This window comes from Scyliorhinus torazame, chromosome X, assembly GCF_047496885.1.
Source record: "Scyliorhinus torazame isolate Kashiwa2021f chromosome X, sScyTor2.1, whole genome shotgun sequence".
NCBI lineage: Eukaryota > Metazoa > Chordata > Chondrichthyes > Carcharhiniformes > Scyliorhinidae > Scyliorhinus > Scyliorhinus torazame.
Window position 1 is genome coordinate 7,914,454 of NC_092738.1, and position 23,340 is coordinate 7,937,793.

General features: G+C 58.7%; 1 protein-coding gene across 1 annotated transcript in view; it reads right to left on the minus strand.

Annotated features, from left to right (window-relative positions):
- The window catches only part of pou6f1 (POU class 6 homeobox 1), an 884,787-nt gene that overhangs the window by 347,592 nt on the left and 513,855 nt on the right, over window positions 1-23,340 (minus strand). The window lies entirely within an intron of this gene.

Sequence of the window (23,340 nt, forward strand, 5' to 3'; positions counted from 1 at the left end):
CAGTCAGCTGCAACCAACTGGAACTGCGCCCTCCGACTCTGCTCCCAGTCAGCTGCAACCAACTGGAACTGCGACCTCCCACTCTGCTCCCAGTCAGCTGCAACCAACTGGAACTCCGCCCTCCGACTCTGCTCCCAGTCAGCTGCAACCAACTGGAGCTCCGCCCTCCGACTCTGCTCCCAGTCAGCTGCAACCAACTGGAACTGCGCCCTCCGACTCTGCTCCCAGTCAGCTGCAACCAACTGGAACTGTGCCCTCCGACTCTGCTCCCAGTCAGCTGCAACCAACTGGAACTCCGCCCTCCGACTCTGCTCCCAGTCAGCTGCAACCAACTGGAACTCCGCCCTCCGACTCTGCTCCCAGTCAGCTGCAACCAACTGGAACTGCGCCCTCCGACTCTGCTCCCAGTCAGCTGCAACCAACTGGAACTGCGCCCTCCGACCCTGCTCCCAGTCAGCTGCAACCAACTGGAACTGCGCCCTCCGACTCTGCTCCTAGTCAGCTGTAACCAACTGGAACTGGGCCCTCCGACTCTGCTCCCAGTCAGCTCCAACCAACTGGAACTGCGCCCTCCGACTCTGCTCCCAGTCAGCTGCAACCAACTGGAACTGCGCCCTCCGACTCTGCTCCTAGTCAGCTGCAACCAACTGGAACTGTGCCCTCCGACTCTGCTCCCAGTCAGCTGCAACCAACTGGAGCTGCGCCCTCCGACTCTGCTCCCAGTCATCTGCAACCAACTGGAACTCCGCCCTCCGACTCTGCTCCCAGTCAGCTGCAACCAACTGGAACTGCGCCCTCCGACTCTGCTCCCAGTCAGCTGCAACCAACTGGACCTCCGCCCTCCGACTCTGCTCCCAGTCAGCTGCAACCAACTGGAACTGCGCCCGCCGACTCTGCTCCCAGTCAGCTGCAACCAACTGGAACTGTGCCCTCCGACTCTGCTCCCAGTCAGCTGCAACCAACTGGAACTGCGCCCTCCGACTCTGCTCCCAGTCAGCTGCAACCATCTGGCACTGTGACCTCAGACTCTGCTCCGAGTCAGCTGCAACCAACAGGAACTGTGCCCTCCGACTCTGCTCCCAGTCAGCTGCAACCAACTGGAACTGCGCCCTCGGACTCTGCTCCGAGTCAGCTGCAACCAACTGGACCTCCGCCCTCCGACTCTGCTCCCAGTCAGCTGCAACCAACTGGAACTGCGCCCTCCGACTCTGCTCCCAGTCAGCTGCAACCAACTGGAACTGTGCCCTCCGGCTCTGCTCCCAGTCAGCTGCAACCACCTGGAACTGCGCCCTCCGACTCTGTTGCCAGTCAGCTGCAACCAACTGGAACTGAGCCCTCCGACTCTGCTCCCAGTCAGCTGCAACCAACTGGAACAGCGCCCTCCGACTCTGCTCCCAGTCAGCTGCAACCAACTGGAGCTCCGCCCTCCGACTCTGCTCCCAGTCAGCTGCAACCAACTGGAACTGCGCCCTCCGACTCTGTTTCCAGTCAGCTGCAACCAACTGGAACTCCGCCCTCCGACTCTGCTCCCAGTCAGCTGCAACCAACTGGAACTCCGCCCGCCGACTCTGCTCCCAGTCAGCTGCAACCAACTGGAACTGCGCCCACCAACTCTGCTCCCAGTCAGCTGCAACCAACTGGAACTGTGCCCTCCGACTCTGCTCCCAGTCAGCTGCAACCAACTGGAACAGCGCCCTCCGACTCTGCTCCCAGTCAGCTGCAACCAACTGGAACTGTGCCCTCCGACTCTGCTCCCAGTCAGCTGCAACCAACTGGAACTCCGCCCTCCGACTCTGCTCCCAGTCAGCTGCAACCAACTGGAACTGCGCCCTCCGACTCTGCTCCCAGTCAGCTGCAACCAACTGGAACTCCGCCCTCCGACTCTGCTCCCAGTCAGCTGCAACCAACTGGAACTGCGCCCTCCGACTCTGCTCCCAGTCAGCTGCAACCAACTGGAACTCCGCCCTCCGACTCTGCTCCCAGTCAGCTGCAACCAACTGGAACTGTGCCCTCCGACTCTGCTCCCAGTCAGCTCCAACCAACTGGAATTACGCCCTCCGACTCTGCTCCCAGTCCGCTGCAACCAACTGGATCTCCGCCCTCCGACTCTGCTCCTAGTCAGCTGCAACCAACAGGAACTGCGACCTCCGACTCTGCTCCCAGTCATCTGCAACCAACTGGAACTGTGCCCTCCGACTCTGCTCCCAGTCAGCTGCAACCAACTGGAACTCCGTCCTCCGACTCTGCTCCCAGTCAGCTGCAACCAACTGGAACTCCGCCCTCCGACTCTGCTCCCAGTCAGCTGCAACCAACTGGAACTGCGCCCTCCGACACTGCTCCCAGTCAGCTGCAACCAACTGGAACTGTGCCCTCCGACTCTGCTCCCAGTCAGCTGCAACCAACTGGAACTGAGCCCTCCGACACTGCTCCCAATCAGCTGCAACCAACTGGAACTCCGCCCTCCGACTCTGCTCCCAGTCAGCTGAAACCAATTGGAACTGCGCCCTCCGACTCTGCTCCCAGTCAGCTGCAACCAACTGGAACTCCGCCCTCCGACTCTGTTCCCAGTCAGCTGCAACCAACTGGAACTCCGCCCACCGACTCTGCTCCGAGTCAGCTGCAACCAACTGGAACTGTGCCCTCCGACTCTGCTCCCAGTCAGCTGAAACCAATTGGAACTGCGCCCTCCGACTCTGCTCCCAGTCAGCTGCAACCAACTGGAACTCCGCCCGCCGACTCTGCTCCCAGTCAGCTGCAACCAACTGGAACTCCGCCCTCCGACTCTGCTCCCGGTCAGCTGCAACCAACTGGAACTCCGCCCTCCGACTCTGCTCCCAGTCAGCTGCAACCAACTGGAACTCCGCCCTCCGACTCTGCACCCAGTCAGCTGCAACCAACTGGAACTGCGCCCTCCTACTCTGCTCCCAGTCAGCTGCAACCAACTGGAACTGTGCCCTCCGACTCTGCTCCCAGTCAGCTGCAACCAACTGGAACTGTGCCCTCCGACTCTGCACCCAGTCAGCTGCAACCAACTGGAACTGCGCCCTCCGACTCTGCTCCGAGTCAGCTGCAACCAACTGGAACTGCGCCCTCCGACTCTGCTCCCAGTCAGCTGCAACCAACTGGAACTGCGCCCTCCGACTCTGCTCCCAGTCAGCTGCAACCAACTGGAACTCCGCCCTCCGACTCTGCTCCCAGTCAGCTGCAACCAACTGGAACTGTGCCCTCCGACTCTGCTCCCAGTCAGCTGCAACCAACTGGAACTCCGCCCTCCGACTCTGCACCCAGTCAGCTGCAACCAACTGGAACTGGGCCCTCCGACTCTGCTCCCAGTCAGCTGCAACCAACTGGAACTGTGCCCTCCGACTCTGCTCCCAGTCAGCTGCAACCAACTGGAACTGTGCCCTCCGACTCTGCCCCCAATCAGCTGCAACCAACTGGAACTCCGCCCTCCGACTCTGCTCCCAGTCAGCTGCAACCAACTGGAACTGTGCCCTCCGACTCTGCTCCCAGTCAGCTGCAACCAACTGGAACTCCGCCCTCCGACTCTGCTCCCAGTCAGCTGCAACCAACTGGAGCTCCGCCCTCCGACTCTGCTCCCAGTCAGCTGCAACCAACTGGAACTCCGCCCTCCGACTCTGCTCCCAGTCAGCTGCAACCAACTGGAACTGTGCCCTCCGACTCTGCTCCCAGTCAGCTGCAACCAACTGGAACTGCGCCCTCCGACTCTGCTCCCAGTCAGCTGCAACCAACTGGAACTGCGCCCTCCGACTCTACTCCCAGTCAGCTGCAACCAACTGGAACTGCGCCCTCCGACTCTGCTCCCAGTCAGCTGCAACCAACTGGAACTGCGCCCGCCGACTCTGCTCCCAGTCAGCTGCAACCAACTGGAACTCCGCCCTCCGACTGTGCTCCCAGTCAGCTGCAACCAACTGGAACTGTGCCCTCCGACTCTGCTACCAGTCAGCTGCAACCAACTGGAACTCCGCCCTCCGACTCTGCTCCCAGTCAGCTGCAACCAACTGGAACTGTGCCCTCCGACTCTGCTCCCAGTCAGCTGCAACCAACTGGAACTGCGCCCTCCGACTCTGCTCCCAGTCAGCTGCAACCAACTGGAACTCCGCCCTCCGACTCTGCTCCCAGTCAGCTGCAACCAACTGGAACTGTGCCCTCCAACTCTGCTCCCAGTCAGCTGCAACCAACTGGAACTGCGCCCTCCGACTCTGTTCCCAGTCAGCTGCAACCAACTGGAACTGCGCCCTCCGACTCTGCTCCCAGTCAGCTGCAACCAACTGGAACTGTGCCCTCCGACTCTGCACCCAGTCAGCTGCAACCAACTGGAACTGCGCCCGCCGACTCTGCTCCCAGTCAGCTGCAACCAACTGGAACTCCGCCCTCCGACTCTGCTCCCAGTCAGCTGGAACCAACTGGAACTGCGCCCTCCGACTCTGCACCCAGTCAGCTGCAACCAACTGGAACTCCGCCCTCCGAATCTGCTCCCAGTCAGCTGCAACCAACTGGAACTGTGCCCTCCGACTCTGCTCCCAGCCAGCTGCAACCAACTGGAACTGCGCCCTCCGACTCTGCTCCCAGTCAGCTGCAACCAACTGGAACTCCGCCCTCCGACTCTGCTCCCAGTCAGCTGCAACCAACTGGAGCTCCGCCCTCCGACTCTGCTCCCAGTCAGCTGCAACCAACTGGAACTGCGCCCTCCGACTCTGCTCCCAGTCAGCGGCAACCAACTGGAACTGCGCCCTCCGACTCTGCTCCCAGTCAGTTGCAACCAACTGGAACTGCGACCTCCCACTCTGCTCCCAGTCAGCTGCAACCAACTGGAACTCCGCCCTCCGACTCTGCTCCCAGTCAGCTGTAACCAACTGGAACTGCGCCCTCCGACTCTGCTCCCAGTCAGCTGCAACCAACTGGAACTCCGCCCTCCGACTCTGCTCCCAGTCAGCTGCAACCAACTGGAGCTCCGCCCTCCGACTCTGCTCCCAGTCAGCTGCAACCAACTGGAACTGCGCCCTCCGACTCTGCTCCCAGTCAGCTGCAACCAACTGGAACTGTGCCCTCCGACTCTGCTCCCAGTCAGCTGCAACCAACTGGAACTCCGCCCTCCGACTCTGCTCCCAGTCAGCTGCAACCAACTGGAACTGCGCCCTCCGACTCTGCTCCCAGTCAGCTGCAACCAACTGGAACTGCGCCCTCCGACCCTGCTCCCAGTCAGCTGCAACCAACTGGAACTGCGCCCTCCGACTCTGCTCCCAGTCAGCTGCAACCAACTGGAACTGTGCCCTCCGACTCTGCTCCCAGTCATCTGCAACCAACTGGAACTCCGCCCTCCGACTCTGCTCCCAGTCAGCTGCAACCAACTGGAACTGCGCCCTCCGACTCTGCTCCCAGTCATCTGCAACCAACTGGAACTCCGCCCTCCGACTCTGCTCCCAGTCAGCTGCAACCAACTGGAACTGCGCCCTCCGACTCTGCTCCCAGTCAGCTGCAACCAACTGGACCTCCGGCCTCCGACTCTGCTCCCAGTCAGCTGCAACCAACTGGAACTGCGCCCGCCGACTCTGCTCCCAGTCAGCTGCAACCAACTGGAACTGTGCCCTCCGACTCTGCTCCCAGTCAGCTGCAACCAACTGGAACTGCGCCCTCCGACTCTGCTCCGAGTCAGCTGCAACCAACTGGACCTCCGCCCTCCGACTCTGCTCCCAGTCAGCTGCAACCAACTGGAACTGTGCCCTCCGGCTCTGCTCCCAGTCAGCTGCAACCACCTGGAACTGCGCCCTCCGACTCTGTTGCCAGTCAGCTGCAACCAACTGGAACTGCGCCCTCCGACTCTGCTCCCAGTCAGCTGCAACCAACTGGAACAGCGCCCTCCGACTCTGCTCCCAGTCAGCTGCAACCAACTGGAGCTCCGCCCTCCGACTCTGCTCCCAGTCAGCTGCAACCAACTGGAACTGCGCCCTCCGACTCTGTTCCCAGTCAGCTGCAACCAACTGGAACTCCGCCCTCCGACTCTGCTCCCAGTCAGCTGCAACCAACTGGAACTCCGCCCGCCGACTCTGCTCCCAGTCAGCTGCAACCAACTGGAACTGCGCCCTCCGACTCTGCACCCAGTCAGCTGCAACCAACTGGAACTGAGCCCTCCGACTCTGCTCCCAGTCAGCTGCAACCAACTGGAACTGAGCCCTCCGACTCTGCTCCCAGTCAGCTGCAACCAACTGGAACTGCGCCCTCCGACTCTGCTCCCAGTCAGCTGCGACCAACTGGAACTGCGCCCACCGACTCTGCTCCCAGTCAGCTGCAACCAACTGGAACTGTGCCCTCCGACTCTGCTCCCAGTCAGCTGCAACCAACTGGAACTGTGCCCTCCGACTCTGCTCCCAGTCAGCTGCAACCAACTGGAACTGCGCCCTCCGACTCTGCTCCCAGTCAGCTGCAACCGACTGGAACTCCGCCCTCCGACTCTGCTCCCAGTCAGCTGCAACCAACTGGAACTGCGCCCTCCAACTCTGCTCCCAGTCAGATGCAACCAACTGGAACTCCGCCCTCCGACTCTGCTCCCAGTCAGCTGCAACGAACTGAAACTCCGCCCTCCGACTCTGCTCCCAGTCAGCTGCAACGAACTGGAACTGCGCCCGCCGACTCTGCTCCCAGTCAGCTGCAACGAACTGGAACTGCGCCCTCCGACTCTGCTCCCAGTCAGCTGCAACCAACTGGAACTCCGCCCTCCGACTCTGCTCCCAGTCAGCTGCAACGAACTGGAACTGCGCCCTCCGACTCTGCTACCAGTCATCTGCAACCAACTGGAACTGTGCCCTCCGACTCTGCCCCCAGTCAGCTGCAACCAACTGGAACTCCGCCCTCCGACTCTGCTCCCAGTCAGCTGCAACCAACTGGAACTCCGCCCTCCGACTCTGCTCCCAGTCAGCTGCAACCGACTGGAACTGCGCCCTCCGACTCTGCACCCAGTCAGCTGCAACCAACTGGAACTGCGTCCTCCGACTTTGCTCCCAGTCAGCTGCAACCAACTGGAACTGCGCCCTCCCACTCTGCTCCCAGTCAGCTGCAACCAACAGGAACTGCGCCCTCCGACTCTGCTCCCAGTCAGCTGCAACCAACTGGAACTCCGCCCTCCGACTCTGCTCCCAGTCATCTGCAACTAACTGGAACTCCGCCCTCCGACTCTGCTCCCAGTCAGCTGCAACCAACTGGAACTGTGCCCTCCGACTCTGCTCCCAGTCAGCTGCAACCAACTGGAACTGCGCCCTCCGACTCTGCTCCCAGTCAGCTGCAACCAACAGGAACTCCGCCCTCCGACTCTGCTCCCAGTCAGCTGCAACCAACTGGAACTCCGCCCTCCGACTCTGCTCCCAGTCAGCTGCAACCAACTGGAACTGCGCCCTCCGACTCTGCTCCCAGTCAGCTGCAACCAACTGGAACTGCGCCCTCCGACTCTGCTCCCAGTCAGCTGCAACCAACTGGAACTCCGCCCTCCGACTCTGCTCCCAGTCAGCTGCAACCAACTGGACCTCCGCCCTCCAACTCTGCTCCCAGTCAGCTGCAACCAACTGGAACTGCGCCCTCCGACTCTGCTCCCAGTCAGCTGCAATCAACTGGAACTCCGCCCTCCGACTCAGCTCCCAGTCAGCTGCAACCAACTGGAACTGCGCCCGCCGACTGTGCTCCCAGTCAGCTGCAACCAACTGGAACTGCGCCCTCCGACTCTGCTCCCAGTCAGCTGCAACCAACTGGAACTCCGCCCTCCGACTCAGCTCCCAGTCAGCTGCAACCAACTGGAACTGCGCCCGCCGACTCTGCTCCCAGTCAGCTGCAACCAACTGGAACAGTGCCCTCCGACTCTGCTCCCAGTCAGCTGCAACCAACTGGAACTGTGCCCTCCGACTCTGCTCCCAGTCAGCTGCAACCAACTGGAACTCCGCCCTCCGACTCTGCTCCCAGTCAGCTGCAACCAACTGGAACTCCGCCCTCCGACTCTGCTCCCAGTCAGCTGCAACCAACTGGAACTCCGCCCTCCGACTCTGCTCCCAGTCAGCTGCAACCAACTGGAACTGTGCCCTCCGACTCTGCTCCCAGTCAGCTGCAACCAACTGGAACTGTGCCCTCCGACTCTGCTCCCAGTCAGCTGCAACCAACTGGAACTCCGCCCTCCGACTCTGCTCCCAGTCAGCTTCAACCAACTGGAACTCCGCCCTCCGACTCTGCTCCCAGTCAGCTGCAACCAACTGGAACTCCGCCCTCCGACTCTGCTCCCAGTCAGCTGCAACCAACTGGAACGCCGCCCTCCGACTCTGCTCCCAGTCAGCTGCAACCAACTGGAACTCCGTCCTCCGACTCTGCTCCCAGTCAGCTGCAACCAACTGGAACTGTGACCTCAGACTCTGCTCCCAGTGAGCTGCAACCAACTGGAACTGCGTCCTCCGACTCTGCTCCCAGTCAGCTGCAACCTACTGGAACTGCGCCCTCCGACTCTGCTCCCAGTCAGCTGCAACCAACTGGAACTCCGTCCTCCGACTCTGCTCCCAGTCAGCTGCAACCAACTGGAACTCCGCCCTCCGACTCTGCTCCCAGTCAGCTGCAACCAACTGGAACTCCGCCCTCCGACTCTGCTCCCAGTCAGCTGCAACCAACTGGAACTGTGCCGTCCAACTCTGCACCCAGTCAGCTGCAACCAACTGGAACTCCGCCCTCCGACTCTGCTCCCAGTCAGCTGCAACCAACTGGAACTCCGCCCTCCGACTCTGCTCCCAGTCAGCTGCAACCAACTGGAACTGCGCCCTCCGACTCTGCTCCCAGTCAGCTGCAACCAACTGGAACAGTGCCCTCCGACTCTGCTCCCAGTCAGCTGCAACCAACTGGAACTCCGCCCTCCGGCTCTGCTCCCAGTCAGCTGCAACCAAATGGAACTCCGCCCTCCGACTCTGCTCCCAGTCAGCTGCAACCAACTGGAACTGCGCCCTCCGACTCTGCTCCCAGTCAGCTGCAACCAACTGGAACTGTGCCCTCCGACTCTGTTCCCATCCAGCTGCAACCAACTGGAACTGCGCCCTCCGACTCTGCTCCCAGTCAGCTGCAACGAACTGGAACTGCGCCCCCCGACTCTGCTCCCAGTCAGCTGCAACCAACTGGAACTCCGCCCTCCGACTCTGCTCCCAGTCAGCTGCAACCAACTGGAACTGCGCCCTCCGACTCTGCTCCCAGTCAGCTGCAACCAACTGGAACTGTGCCCTCCGACTCTGCTCCCAGTCAGCTGCAACTAACTGGAACTGTGCCCTCCGACTCTGCTCCCAGTCAGCTGCAACCAACTGGAACTCCGCCCTCCGACTCTGCTCCCAGTCAGCTTCAACCAACTGGAAATGTGCCCTCCGACTCTGCTCCCAGTCAGCTGCAACCAACTGGAACTGTGCCCTCCGACTCTGCTCCCAGTCAGCTTCAACCAACTGGAACTGGGCCCTCCGACTCTGCTCCCAGTCAGCTGCAACCAACTGGAACTGCGCCCTCCGATTCTGCTCCCAGTCAGCTGCAACCAACTAGAACTGTGCCCTCCGACTCTGCTCCCAGTCAGCTGCAACCAACTGGAACTGCGCCCTCCGACTCTGCTCCCAGTCATCTGCAACCAACTGGAACTCCGCCCTCCGACTCTGCTCCCAGTCATCTGCAACCAACTGCAACTGCGCCCTCCGAGTCTGCCCCCAGTCAGCTGCAACCGACTGGAACTCCGCCCTCCGACTCTGCTCCCAGTCAGCTGCAACCAACTGGCCCTCCGCCCTCCGATTCTGATCCCAGTCAGCTGCAACCGACTGGAACTGCGCCCTCCGTCTCTGCTCCCAGTCAGCTGCAACCAACTGGAACTGCGTCCTCCGACTTTGCTCCCAGTCAGCTGCAACCAACTGGAACTCCGCCCTCCGACTCTGCTCCCAGTCAGCTGCAACCAACTGGAACAGCGCCCTCCGACTCTGCTCCCAGTCAGCTGCAACCAACTGGAACTCCGCCCTCCGACTCTGCTCCCAGTCAGCTGCAACCAACTGGAACTGTGCCCTCCGACTCTGCTCCCAGTCAGCTGCAACCAACTGGAACTCCACCCTCCGACTCTGCTCCCAGTCAGCTCCAACCAACTGGAACTGAGCCCTCCGACTCTGCTCCCAGTCAGCTGCAACCAACTGGAAAAGTGCCCTCCGACTCTGCTCCCAGTCAGCTGCAACCAACTGGAACTGCGCCCTCCGACTCTGCTCCCAGTCAGCTGCAACCAACTGGAACTGCGCCCTCCGACTCTGCTCCCAGTCAGCTGCAACCAACTGGAACTCCGCCCTCCGACTCTGCTCCCAGTCAGCTGCAACCAACTGGAACTCCGCACTTCGACTCTGCTCCCCGTCAGCTGCAACCAACTGGAACTGCGCCCTCCGACTCTGCTCCCAGTCAGCTGTAACCAACTGGAACTCCGCCCTCCGACTCTGCTCCCAGTCAGCTGCAACCAACTGGAACTGCGCCCTCCGACTCTGCTCTCAGTCAGCTGCAACCAACTGGAACTCCGCCCTCCGACTCTGCTCCCAGTCAGCTGCAACCAACTGGAACTGTGCCCTCCGACTCTGCTCCCAGTCAGCTGCAACCAACTGGAACTCCGCCCACCGACTCTGCTCCCAGTCAGCTGCAACCAACTGGAACAGCGCCCTCCGACTCTGCTCCCAGTCAGCTGCAACCAACTGGAACTGCGCCCTCCGACTCTGCTCCCAGTCAGCTGCAACCAACTGGAACTCCGCCCTCCGATCTGCTCCCAGTCAGCTGCAACCAACTGGAACTCCGCCCTCCGACTCTGCTCCCAGTCAGCTGCAACCAACTGGAACTCCGCACTTCGACTCTGCTCCCAGTCAGCTACAACCAACTGGAACTGTGCCCTCCGACTCTGCTCCCAGTCAGCTGCAACCAACTGGAACTCCGTCCTCCGACTCTGCACCCAGTCAGCTGCAACCAACTGGAACTGTGCCCTCCGACTCTGCTCCCAGTCAGCTGCAACCAACTGGAACTGCGTCCTCCGACTATGCCCCCAGTCAGCTGCAACCAACTGGAACTCCGCCCTCCGACTCTGCTCCCAGTGAGCTGCAACCAACAGGAACTGCGCCCTCCGACTCTGCTCCCAGTCAGCTGCAACCAACTGGAACTACGCCCTCCGACTCTGCTCCGAGTCAGCTGCAACCAACTGGACCTCCGCCCTCCGACTCTGCTCCAAGTCAGCAGCAACCAACAGGAACTGTGCCCTCCGACTCTGCTCGCAGTCAGCTGCAACCAACTGGAACTGCGCCCTCCGACTCTGCTCCCAGTCAGCTGCAACCAACTGGAACTGCGCCCTCCGACTCTGCTCCCAGTCAGCTGCAACCAACTGGAACTCCGCCCTCCGACTCTGCTCCCAGTCAGCTGCAACCAACTGGAACTGCGCCCTCCGACTCTGCTCCCAGTCAGCTGCAACCAACTGGAACTCCGCCCTCCGACTCTGCTCCCAGTCAGCTGCAACCAACTGGAACTGCGCCCTCCGACTCTGCTGCCAGCCAGCTGCAACCACCTGGAACTGCGCCCTCCGACTCTGTTCCCAGTCAGCTGCAACAAACAGGAACTGCGACCTCCGACTCTGCTCCCAATCAGCTGCAACCAACTGGAACTCCGCCCTCCGACTCTGCTCCCAGTCAGCTGCAACCAACTGGAACTGCGCCCTCCGACTCTGCTCCCAGTCAGCTGCAACCAACTGGAACTGTGCTCTCCGACTCTGTACCCAGTCAGCTGCAACCAACTGGAACTGCGCCCTCCGACTCTGCTCCGTCAGCTGCAACCAACTGGAACTGAGCCCTCCGACTCTGCTCCCAGTCAGCTGCAACCAACTGGAACTGCGCCCTCCGACTCTGTTCCCAGTCAGCTGAAACCAACTGGAACTCCGCCCTCCGACTCTGCTCCCAGTCAGCTGCAACCAACTGGAACTGCGCCCTCCGACTCTGCTCCCAGTCAGCTGCAACCAACTGGAACTCCGCCCTCCGACTCTGCTCCCAGTCAGCTGCAACCAACTGGAACTGCGCCCTCCGACTCTGCTCCCAGTCAGCTGCAACCAACTGGAACTCCGCCCTCCGACTCTGCTCCCAGTCAGCTGCAACCAACTGGAACTCCGCCCTCCGACTCTGCTCCCAGTCAGCTGCAACCAACTGGAACTGTGCCCTCCGACTCTGCTCCCAGTCAGCTGCAACCAACAGGAACTGCGACCTCCGACTCTGCTCCCAGTCAGCTGCAACCAACTGGAACTGTGCCCTCCGACTCTGCTCCCAGTCAGCTGCAACCAACTGGAACTGTGCCCTCCGACTCAGCTCCCAGTCAGCTGCAACCAACTGGAACTGCGCCCTCCGACTCTGCTCCCAGTCAGCTGCAACCAACTGGAACTCCGCTCTCACACTCTGCTCCCAGTCATCTGCAACCAACTAGAACTGCGCCCTCCGACTCAGCTCCCAGTCAGCTGCAACCAACTGGAACTGCGCCCTCCGACTCTGCTCCCAGTCAGCTGCAACCAACTGGAACTGCGCCCTCCGACTCTGCTCCCAGTCAGCTGCAACCAACTGGAACTGTGCCCTCCGACTCAGCTCCCAGTCAGCTGCAACCAACTGGAACTGTGCCCTCCGACTCTCCTCCCAGTCAGCTGCAACCAACTGGAACTCCGCCCTCCGACTCTGCTCCCAGTCAGTGCAACCAACTGGAACTGCGCCCTCCGACTCTGCTCCCAGTCATCTGTAACCAACTGGAACTGCGCCCTCCGACTCTGCTCCGAGTCAGCTGCAACCAACTGGAACTGTGCCCTCCGACTCTGCTCCCAGTCAGCTGCAACCAACTGGAACTGCGCCCTCCGACTCTGCTCCGAGTCAGCTGCAACCAACTGGAACTGTGCCCTCCGACTCTGCTCCCAGTCAGTGCAACCAACTGGAACTGCGCCCTCCGACTCTGCTCCCAGTCATCTGTAACCAACTGGAACTGCGCCCTCCGACTCTGCTCCGAGTCAGCTGCAACCAACTGGAACTGTGCCCTCCGACTCTCCTCCCAGTCAGCTGCAACCAACTGGAACTCCGCCCTCCGACTCTGCTCCCAGTCAGCTGCAACCAACTGGAACTGTGCCCTCCGGCTCTGCTCCCAGTCAGCTGCAACCAACTGGAACTGTGCCCTCCGACTCTGCTCCCAGTCAGCTGCAACCTACTGGAACTGTGCCGAATTTGGTGCTTTTTGAGTGCGATAGTGAGAGTTTGGTGACCGAGGGAGTTAGGTGAGGAGGGAGTAAGGTGCTCCTTTCATTTTGTTTCCGACATTTCCGCAAAGAGTGCAAAGAGAGCCAGGTGTTTACAGGAAGTGTAGCTGACTGGGAGCAGAGTCGGAGGGCGGAGATCTAGTTAGTCCACACAGCAGCTATATTCTTTAAGGTAAGAGGGGATGGAGGCTAGGCCAGTTACATGCTCCTCCTGTAGGATGTGGGTGGTGAGGGATACCACCGGTGTCCCCACTGACTATACCTGCGGGAAGTGCACCCAACTTCAGCTCCTCAAAGACCGTGTTAGGGAACTGGAGCTGAAGCTGGATGAACTTCGGATCATCCGGGAGGCAGAGGGGGTGATTGAGAAGAGTTACAGGGAGGTGACCACACCCAAGGTACAGGACAAGAATAGCTGGGTTACAGTCAGGGGGAAAAAAACAAACAGGCAGACAGTGCAGGGATCCCTCGTGGCCGTTCCCCTTCAAAACAAGTATACCGTTTTGGATGCTGTTGGGGGGGATGACCTACCGGGGGAAGGCCCTAGCGGCCAGGTCTCTGGCACTGAGTCTGGCTCTGGGGCTCAGAAGGGAAGGGGGGAGAATAGAAAAGCAATAGTTGTAGGAGATTCAATGGTTAGGGGAATAGATAGGAGATTCTGTGGTCGCGAGCGAGACTCCCGGAAGGTATGTTGCCTCCCGGGTGCCAGGGCCAGGGATGTCTCGGATCGTGTCTTCAGGATCCTTAAGGGGGAGGGGGAGCAGCCAGAAGTCGTGGTGCACATTGGTACCAACGACATAGGTAGGAAAAGGGGTGTGGAGGTAATAAACAAGTTTAGGGAGTTAGGCTGGAAGTTGAAAGTCAGGACAGACAGAGTTGTCATCTCTGGTTTGTTGCCGGTGCCATGTGATAGCGAGGCTAGGAATAGGGAGAGAGTGCAGTTGAACACGTGGCTGCAGGAATGGTGTAGGAGGGAGGGCTTCAGGTATTTGGATAATTGGAGCGCATTCTGGGGAAGGTGGGACCTGTACAAGCAGGACGGGTTGCATCTGAACCAGAGGGGCACCAATATCCTGGGAGGGAGGTTTGCTAGTACTCTTCGGAAGGGTTTAAACTAATTTGGCAGGGGAATGGGAACCGGATTTGTAGTCCAGCAACTAAGGTAGCCGATATTCAGGACGCCAAAGCATGTAATGAGGCAGTGGGGAAGGGAACACTGACAAAGGAGAGTATTTGCAGGCACGGAGATGGGTTGAAGTGTGTATACTTCAACGCAAGAAGCATCAGGAATAAGGTGGGTGAACTTAAGGCATGGATCGGTACTTGGGACTACGATGTGATGGCCATCACGGAAACTTGGATAGAAGAGGGGCAGAAATGGTTGTTGGAGGTCCCTGGTTATAGATGTTTCAATAAGATTAGGGAGGGTGGTAAAAGAGGTGGGGGGGTGGCATTATTAATTAGAGATAGTATAACAGCTGCAGAAAGGCAGTTCGAGGAGTATCACCCTATTGAGGTAGTATGGGTTGAAGTCAGAAATAGGAAAGGAGCAGTCACCTTGTTAGGAGTTTTCTATAGGCCCCCCAATAGTAGCAGAGATGTGGAGGAACAGATTGGGAAACAGATTTTGGAAAGGTGCAGAAGTCATAGGGTGGTAGTCATGGGCGACTTTAACTTCCCAAATATTGAGTGGAAACTCTTTAGATCAAATAGTTTGGATGGGGTGGTGTTTGTGCAGTGTGTCCAGGAAGCTTTTCTAACACAGTATGTAGATTGTCCAACCAGAGGAGGGGCAATATTGGATTTAGTACTGGGTAATGAACCAGGGCAAGTGATAGATTTGTTAGTGGGGGAGCATTTTGGAGATAGTGACCACAATTCTGTGACTTTCACTTTAGTAATGGAGAGGGATAGGTACGTGCAACAGGGCAAGGTTTACAATTGGGGGAAGGGTAAATACGATGTTGTCAGACAAGAATTGAAGTGCATAAGTTGGGAACATAGGCTGGCAGGGAAGGACACAAGTGAAATGTGGAACTTGTTCAAGGAACAGGTGCTACGTGTCCTTGATATGTATGTCCCTGTCAGGCAGGGAAGAGATGGTCGAGTGAGGGAACCATGGTTGACAAGAGAGGTTGAATGTCTTGTTAAGAGGAAAAAGGTGACTTATGTAAGGCTGAGGAAACAAGGTTCAGACAGGGCATTGGAGGGATACAAGATAGCCAGGAGGGAACTGAAGAAAGGGATTAGGAGAGCTAAGAGAGGGCATGAACAATCTTTGGCGGGTAGGATCAAAGAAAACCCCAAGGCCTTTTACACATATGTGAGAAATATGAGAATGACTAGAGCGAGGGTAGGTCCGATCAAGGACAGTAGCGGGAGATTGTGTATTGAGTCTGAAGAGATAGGAGAGGTCTTGAACGAGTACTTTTCTTCTGTATTTACAAATGAGAGGGGCGATATTGTTGGAGAGGACAGTGTGAAACAGATTGGTAAGCTCGAGGAAATACTTGTTAGGAAGGAAGATGTGTTGGGCATTTTGAAAAACTTGAGGATAGACAAGTCCCCCGGGCCTGACGGGTTATATCCAAGGATTCTATGGGAAGCAAGAGATGAAATTGCAGAGCCGTTGGCAATTATCTTTTCGTCCTCACTGTCAACAGGGGTGGTACCAGGGGATTGGAGAGTGGCGAATGTCGTGCCCCTGTTCAAAAAAGGAACTAGGGATAACCCTGGGAATTACAGGCCAGTTAGTCTTACTTCGGTGGTAGGCAAAGTAATGGAAAGGGTACTGAAGGATAGGATTTCTGAGCATCTGGAAAGACACTGCTTGATTAGGGATAGTCAGCACGGATTTGTGAGGGGTAGGTCTTGCCTTACAAATCTTATTGAATTCTTTGAGGAGGTGACCAAGCATGTGGATGAAGGTAAAGCAGTGGATGTAGTGTACATGGATTTTAGTAAGGCATTTGATAAAGTTCCCCATGGTAGGCTTCTGCACAAAGTAAGGAGGCATGGGATAGTGGGAAATTTGGCCAGTTGGATAACGAACTGGCTAACCGATAGAAGTCAGAGAGTGGTGGTGGATGGCAAATATTCAGCCTGGATCCCAGTTACCAGTGGCGTACCGCAGGGATCAGTTCTGGGTCCTCTGCTGTTTGTGATTTTCATTAATGACTTGGATGAGGGAGTTGAAGGGTGGGTCAGTAAATTTGCAGACGATACGAAGATTGGTGGAGTTGTGGATAGTAAGGAGGGCTGTTGTCGGCTGCAAAGAGACATAGATAGGATGCAGAGCTGGGCTGAGAAGTGGCAGATGGAGTTTAACCCTGAAAAGTGGGAGGTTGTCCATTTTGGAAGGACAAATATGAATGCGGAATACAGGGTTAACGGTAGAGTTCTTGGCATTGTGGAGGAGCAGAGAGACCTTGGGGTCTATGTTCATACATCTTTGAAAGTTGCCACTCAAGTGGATAGAGCTGTGAAGAAGGCCTATGGTGTGCTCGCGTTCATTAACAGAGGGATTGAATTTAAGAGCCGTGAGGTGATGATGCAGCTGTACAAAACTTTGGTAAGGCCACATTTGGAGTACTGTGTACAGTTCTGGTCGCCTCATTTTAGGAAGGATGTGGAAGCTCTGGAAAAGGTGCAAAGAAGATTTACCAGGATGTTGCCTGGAATGGAGAGTAGGTCTTACGAGGAAAGGTTGAGGGTGCTAGGCCTTTTCTCATTAGAGCGGAGAAGGATGAGGGGCGACATGATAGAGGTTTATAAGATGATCAGGGGAATAGATAGAGTAGACAGTCAGAGACTTTTTCCCCAGGTGGAACACACCATTACAAGGGGACATAAATTTAAGGTGAAAGGTGGAAGATATAGGAGGGATATCAGAGGTAGGTTCTTTACCCAGAGAGTAGTGGGGGCATGGAATGCACTGCCTGTGGAAGTAGTTGAGTCAGAAACATTAGTGACCTTCAAGCAGCTGTTGGATAGGTACATGGATTACGGGAAAATTATATAGTGTAGATTTATTTGTTCTTAAGGGCAGCACAGTAGCATTGTGGATAGCACAATTGCTTCACAGATCCATGGTCCCAGGTTCGATTTCGGCTTGGGTCATTGTCTGTGTGGAGTCTGCACGTCCTCCCCGTGTCTGCGTGGGTTTCCTCCGGGTGCTCCGGTTTCCTCCCACAGTCCAAAGATGTGCGGGTTAGGTGAATTGGCCAATGATAAATTGCCCTTAATGTCCAAATTGCCCTTGGTGTTGGGTGGAGGTGTTGAGTTTGGGTAGGGTGCTCTTTCCAAGAGCTGGTGCAGACTCAGGGGGCCGAATGGCCTCCTTCTGCACTGTAGATTCAATGATAATCTATGATTAATCTAGGACAAAGGTTCGGCACAACATCGTGGGCCGAAGGGCCTGTTCTGTGCTGTATTTTCTATGTTCTATGTTCTATGTGCCCTCCGACTCTGCTCCCAGTCAGCTGCAACCAACTGGAACTCCGCCCTCCGACTCTGCTCCCAGTCAGCTGCAACCAACTGGAACTGCGCCCTCCGACTCTGCTCCCAGTCAGCTGCAACCAACTGGAACTGTGCCCTCCGACTCTGCTCCCAGTCAGCTGCAACCAACTGGAACTCCGCCCTCCAACTCTGCACCCAGTCAGCTGCAACCAACAGGAACTGCGACCTCCGACTCTGCTCCCAATCAGCTGCAACCAACTGGAACTCCGCCCTCCGACTCTGCTCCCAGTCAGCTGCAACCAACTGGAACTGCGCCCTCCGACTCTGCTCCCAGTCAGCTGCAACCAACAGGAACTCCGCCCTCCGACTCTGCTCCCAGTCAGCTGCAACCAACTGGAACTCCGCCCTCCTACTCTGCTCCCAGTCAGCTGCAACCAACTGGATCTCCGCCCTCCGACTCTGCTGCCAGTTAGCTGCAACCAACTGGAACTGAGCCCTCCGACTCTGCTCCGAGTCAGCTGCAACCAACTGGAACTCCGCCCTCCGACTCTGCTCCCAGTCAGCTGCAACCAACTGGAACTCCGCCCTCCGACTCTGCTCCCAGTCAGCTGCAACCAACTGGAACTCCGCCCTCCTACTCTGCTCCCAGTCAGCTGCAACCAACTGGACCTCCGCCCTCCGACTCTGCTCCCAGTCAGCTGCAACCAACTGGAACTGTGCCCTCCGACTCTGCTCCCAGTCAGCTGCAACCAACTGGAACTGTGCCCTCCAACTCTGCTCCCAGTCAGCTGCAACCAACTGGAACTGCGCCCTCCGACTCTGCTCCCAGTCAGCTGCAACCAACTGGAACTGGGCCCTCCGACTCTGCTCCGAGTCAGCTGCAACCAACTGGAACTCCGCCCTCCGACTCTGCTCCCAGTCAGCTGCAACCAACAGGAACTCCGCCCTCCGACTCTGCTCCCAGTCAGCTGCAACCAACTGGAACTCCGCCCTCCTACTCTGCTCCCAGTCAGCTGCAACCAACTGGACCTCCGCCCTCCGACTCTGCTCCCAGTCAGCTGCAACCAACTGGAACTGTGCCCTCCGACTCTGCTCCCAGTCAGCTGCAACCAACTGGAACTGTGCCCTCCAACTCTGCTCCCAGTCAGCTGCAACCAACTGGAACTGCGCCCTCCGACTCTGCTCCCAGTCAGCTGCAACCAACTGGAACTGGGCCCTCCGACTCTGCTCCCAGTCAGCTGCAACCAACTGGAACTGCGCCCTCCGACTCTGCTCCAAGTCAGCTGCAACCAACTGGAACTGTGCCCTCCGACTCTGCTCCCAGTCAGCTGCAACCAACTGGAACTCCGCCCTCCGACTCTGCTGCCAGTTAGCTGCAACCAACTGGAACTGTGCCCTCCAACTCTGCACCCAGTCAGCTGCAACCAACTGGAACTCCGCCCTCCGACTCTGCTCCCAGCCAGCTGCAACCACCTGGAACTGCGCCCTCCGACTCTGCTCCCAGTCAGCTGCAACCAACTGGAACTGCGCCCTCTGACTCTGCTCCTAGTCAGCTGCAACCAACTGGAACTCCGCCCTCCGACTCTGCTCCGTCAGCTGCAACCAACTGGAACTGAGCCCTCCGACTCTGCTCCCAGTCAGCTGCAACCAACTGGACCTCCGCCCTTCGACTCTGCTCCCAGTCAGCTGCAACCAACTGGAACTGCGCCCCCCGACTCTGCTCCCAGTCAGCTGCAACCAACTGGAACTCCGCTCTCACACTCTGCTCCCAGTCATCTGCAACCAACTGGAACTGCGCCCTCCGACTCTGCTCCCAGTCAGCTGCAACCAACTGGACCTCCGCCCTTCGACTCTGCTCCCAGTCAGCTGCAACCAACTGGAACTGCGCCCTCCGACTCTGCTCCCAGTCAGCTGCAACCAACTGGAACTCCGCCCTCCGACTCTGCTCCCAGTCAGATGCAACCAACTGGAACTGCGCTTTCCGACTCTGCTCCCAGTCAGCTGCAACCAACTGGAACTGCCCCCTCCGACTCTGCTCCCAGTCAGCTGCAACCAACTGGAACTGCGCTTTCCGACTCTGCTCCCAGTCAGCTGCAACCAACTGGAACTCCGCCCTCCGACTCTGCTCCCAGCCAGCTGCAACCACCTGGAACTGCGCCCTCCGACTCTGTTCCCAGTCAGCTGCAACCAACTGGAACTGCGCCCTCCGACTCTGCTCCCAGTCAGCTGCAACCAACTGGAACTCCGCCCTCCGACTCTGCTCCCAGTCACCTGCAACCAACTGGAACTCCGCCCTCCGACTCTGCTCCCAGTCAGATGCAACCAACTGGAACTGCGCTTTCCGACTCTGCTCCCAGTCAGCTGCAACCAACTGGAACTCCGCCCTCCGACTCTCCTCCCAGTCAGCTGCAACCAACTGGAACTCCGCCCTCCGACTCTGCTCCCAGCCAGCTGCAACCAACTGGAACTCCGCCCTCCGACTCTGCTCCCAGTCAGCTGCAACCAACTGGAACTCCGCCCTCCGACTCTGCTCCCAGTCAGCTGCAACCACCTGGAACTGAGCCCTCCGACTCTGCTCCCAGTCAGCTGCAACCAACTGGAACTGAGCCCTCCGACTCTGCCCCCAGTCAGCTGTAACCAACTGGAACTCCGCCCTCCGACTCTGCTCCCAGTCAGCTGCAACCAACTGGATCTCCGCCCTCCGACTCTGCTGCCAGTTAGCTGCAACCAACTGGAACTGAGCCCTCCGACTCTGCTCCGAGTCAGCTGCAACCAACTGGAACTCCGCCCTCCGACTCTGCTCCCAGTCAGCTGCAACCAACTGGAACTCCGCCCTCCGACTCTGCTCCCAGTCAGCTGCAACCAACAGGAACTCCGCCCTCCGACTCTGCTCCCAGTCAGCTGCAACCAACTGGAACTCCGCCCTCCTACTCTGCTCCCAGTCAGCTGCAACCAACTGGACCTCCGCCCTCCGACTCTGCTCCCAGTCAGCTGCAACCAACTGGAACTGTGCCCTCCGACTCTGCTCCCAGTCAGCTGCAACCAACTGGAACTGTGCCCTCCAACTCTGCTCCCAGTCAGCTGCAACCAACTGGAACTGCGCCCTCCGACTCTGCTCCCAGTCAGCTGCAACCAACTGGAACTGGGCCCTCCGACTCTGCTCCCAGTCAGCTGCAACCAACTGGAACTGCGCCCTCCGACTCTGCTCCAAGTCAGCTGCAACCAACTGGAACTGTGCCCTCCGACTCTGCTCCCAGTCAGCTGCAACCAACTGGAACTCCGCCCTCCGACTCTGCTGCCAGTTAGCTGCAACCAACTGGAACTGTGCCCTCCAACTCTGCACCCAGTCAGCTGCAACCAACTGGAACTCCGCCCTCCGACTCTGCTCCCAGCCAGCTGCAACCACCTGGAACTGCGCCCTCCGACTCTGCTCCCAGTCAGCTGCAACCAACTGGAACTGCGCCCTCTGACTCTGCTCCTAGTCAGCTGCAACCAACTGGAACTCCGCCCTCCGACTCTGCTCCGTCAGCTGCAACCAACTGGAACTGAGCCCTCCGACTCTGCTCCCAGTCAGCTGCAACCAACTGGACCTCCGCCCTTCGACTCTGCTCCCAGTCAGCTGCAACCAACTGGAACTGCGCCCCCCGACTCTGCTCCCAGTCAGCTGCAACCAACTGGAACTCCGCTCTCACACTCTGCTCCCAGTCATCTGCAACCAACTGGAACTGCGCCCTCCGACTCTGCTCCCAGTCAGCTGCAACCAACTGGACCTCCGCCCTTCGACTCTGCTCCCAGTCAGCTGCAACCAACTGGAACTGCGCCCTCCGACTCTGCTCCCAGTCAGCTGCAACCAACTGGAACTCCGCCCTCCGACTCTGCTCCCAGTCAGATGCAACCAACTGGAACTGCGCTTTCCGACTCTGCTCCCAGTCAGCTGCAACCAACTGGAACTGCCCCCTCCGACTCTGCTCCCAGTCAGCTGCAACCAACTGGAACTGCGCTTTCCGACTCTGCTCCCAGTCAGCTGCAACCAACTGGAACTCCGCCCTCCGACTCTGCTCCCAGCCAGCTGCAACCACCTGGAACTGCGCCCTCCGACTCTGTTCCCAGTCAGCTGCAACCAACTGGAACTGCGCCCTCCGACTCTGCTCCCAGTCAGCTGCAACCAACTGGAACTCCGCCCTCCGACTCTGCTCCCAGTCACCTGCAACCAACTGGAACTCCGCCCTCCGACTCTGCTCCCAGTCAGATGCAACCAACTGGAACTGCGCTTTCCGACTCTGCTCCCAGTCAGCTGCAACCAACTGGAACTCCGCCCTCCGACTCTCCTCCCAGTCAGCTGCAACCAACTGGAACTCCGCCCTCCGACTCTGCTCCCAGCCAGCTGCAACCAACTGGAACTCCGCCCTCCGACTCTGCTCCCAGTCAGCTGCAACCAACTGGAACTCCGCCCTCCGACTCTGCTCCCAGTCAGCTGCAACCACCTGGAACTGAGCCCTCCGACTCTGCTCCCAGTCAGCTGCAACCAACTGGAACTGAGCCCTCCGACTCTGCCCCCAGTCAGCTGTAACCAACTGGAACTCCGCCCTCCGACTCTGCTCCCAGTCAGCTGCAACCAACTGGAACTCCGCCCTCCGACTCTGCTCCCAGTCAGCTGCAACCAACTGGAACTCCGCCCTCCGACTCTGCTCCCAGTCAGCTGCAACCAACTGGAACTCCGTCCTCCGACTCTGCTCCCAGTCAGATGCAACCAACTGGAACTGCGCCCTCCGACTCTGCTCCCAGTCAGCTGCAACCAACTGGAACTCCGTCCTCCGACTCTGCTCCCAGTCAGATGCAACCAACTGGAACTCCGCCCTCCGACTCTGCTCCCAGTCAGATACAACCAACTGGAACTGCGCTTTCCGACTCTGCTCCCAGTCAGCTGCAACCAACTGGAACTCCGCCCTCCGACTCTGCTCCCAATCAGCTGCAACCAACTGGAACTCCGCCCTCCGCCTCTGCTCCCAGTCAGCTGCAACCAACTGGAACTGTGCACTCCGACTCTGCTCCCAGTCAGCTGCAACCAACTGGAACTCCGCCCTCCGACTCTGCTCCCAGTCAGCTGCAACCAACTGGAACTGCGCCCTCCGACTCTGCTCCCAGTCAGCTGCAACCAACTGGAACTGTGCCCTCCGACTCTGCTCCCAGTCAGCTGCAACCAACTGGAACTGCGCCCTCCGACTCTGCTCCGTCAGCTGCAACCAACTGGAACTGTGCCCTCCGACTCTGCTCCCAGTCAGCTGCAACCAACTGGAACTGCGCCCTCCGACTCTGCTCCCAGTCAGCTGCAACCAACTGGAACTGCGCCCTCCGACTCTGCTCCCAGTCAGCTGCAACCAACTGGAACTGTGCCCTCCGACTCTGCTCCCAGTCAGCTGCAACCAACTGGAACTCCGCCCTCCAACTCTGCACCCAGTCAGCTGCAACCAACAGGAACTGCGACCTCCGACTCTGCTCCCAATCAGCTGCAACCAACTGGAACTCCGCCCTCCGACTCTGCTCCCAGTCAGCTGCAACCAACTGGAACTGCGCCCTCCGACTCTGCTCCC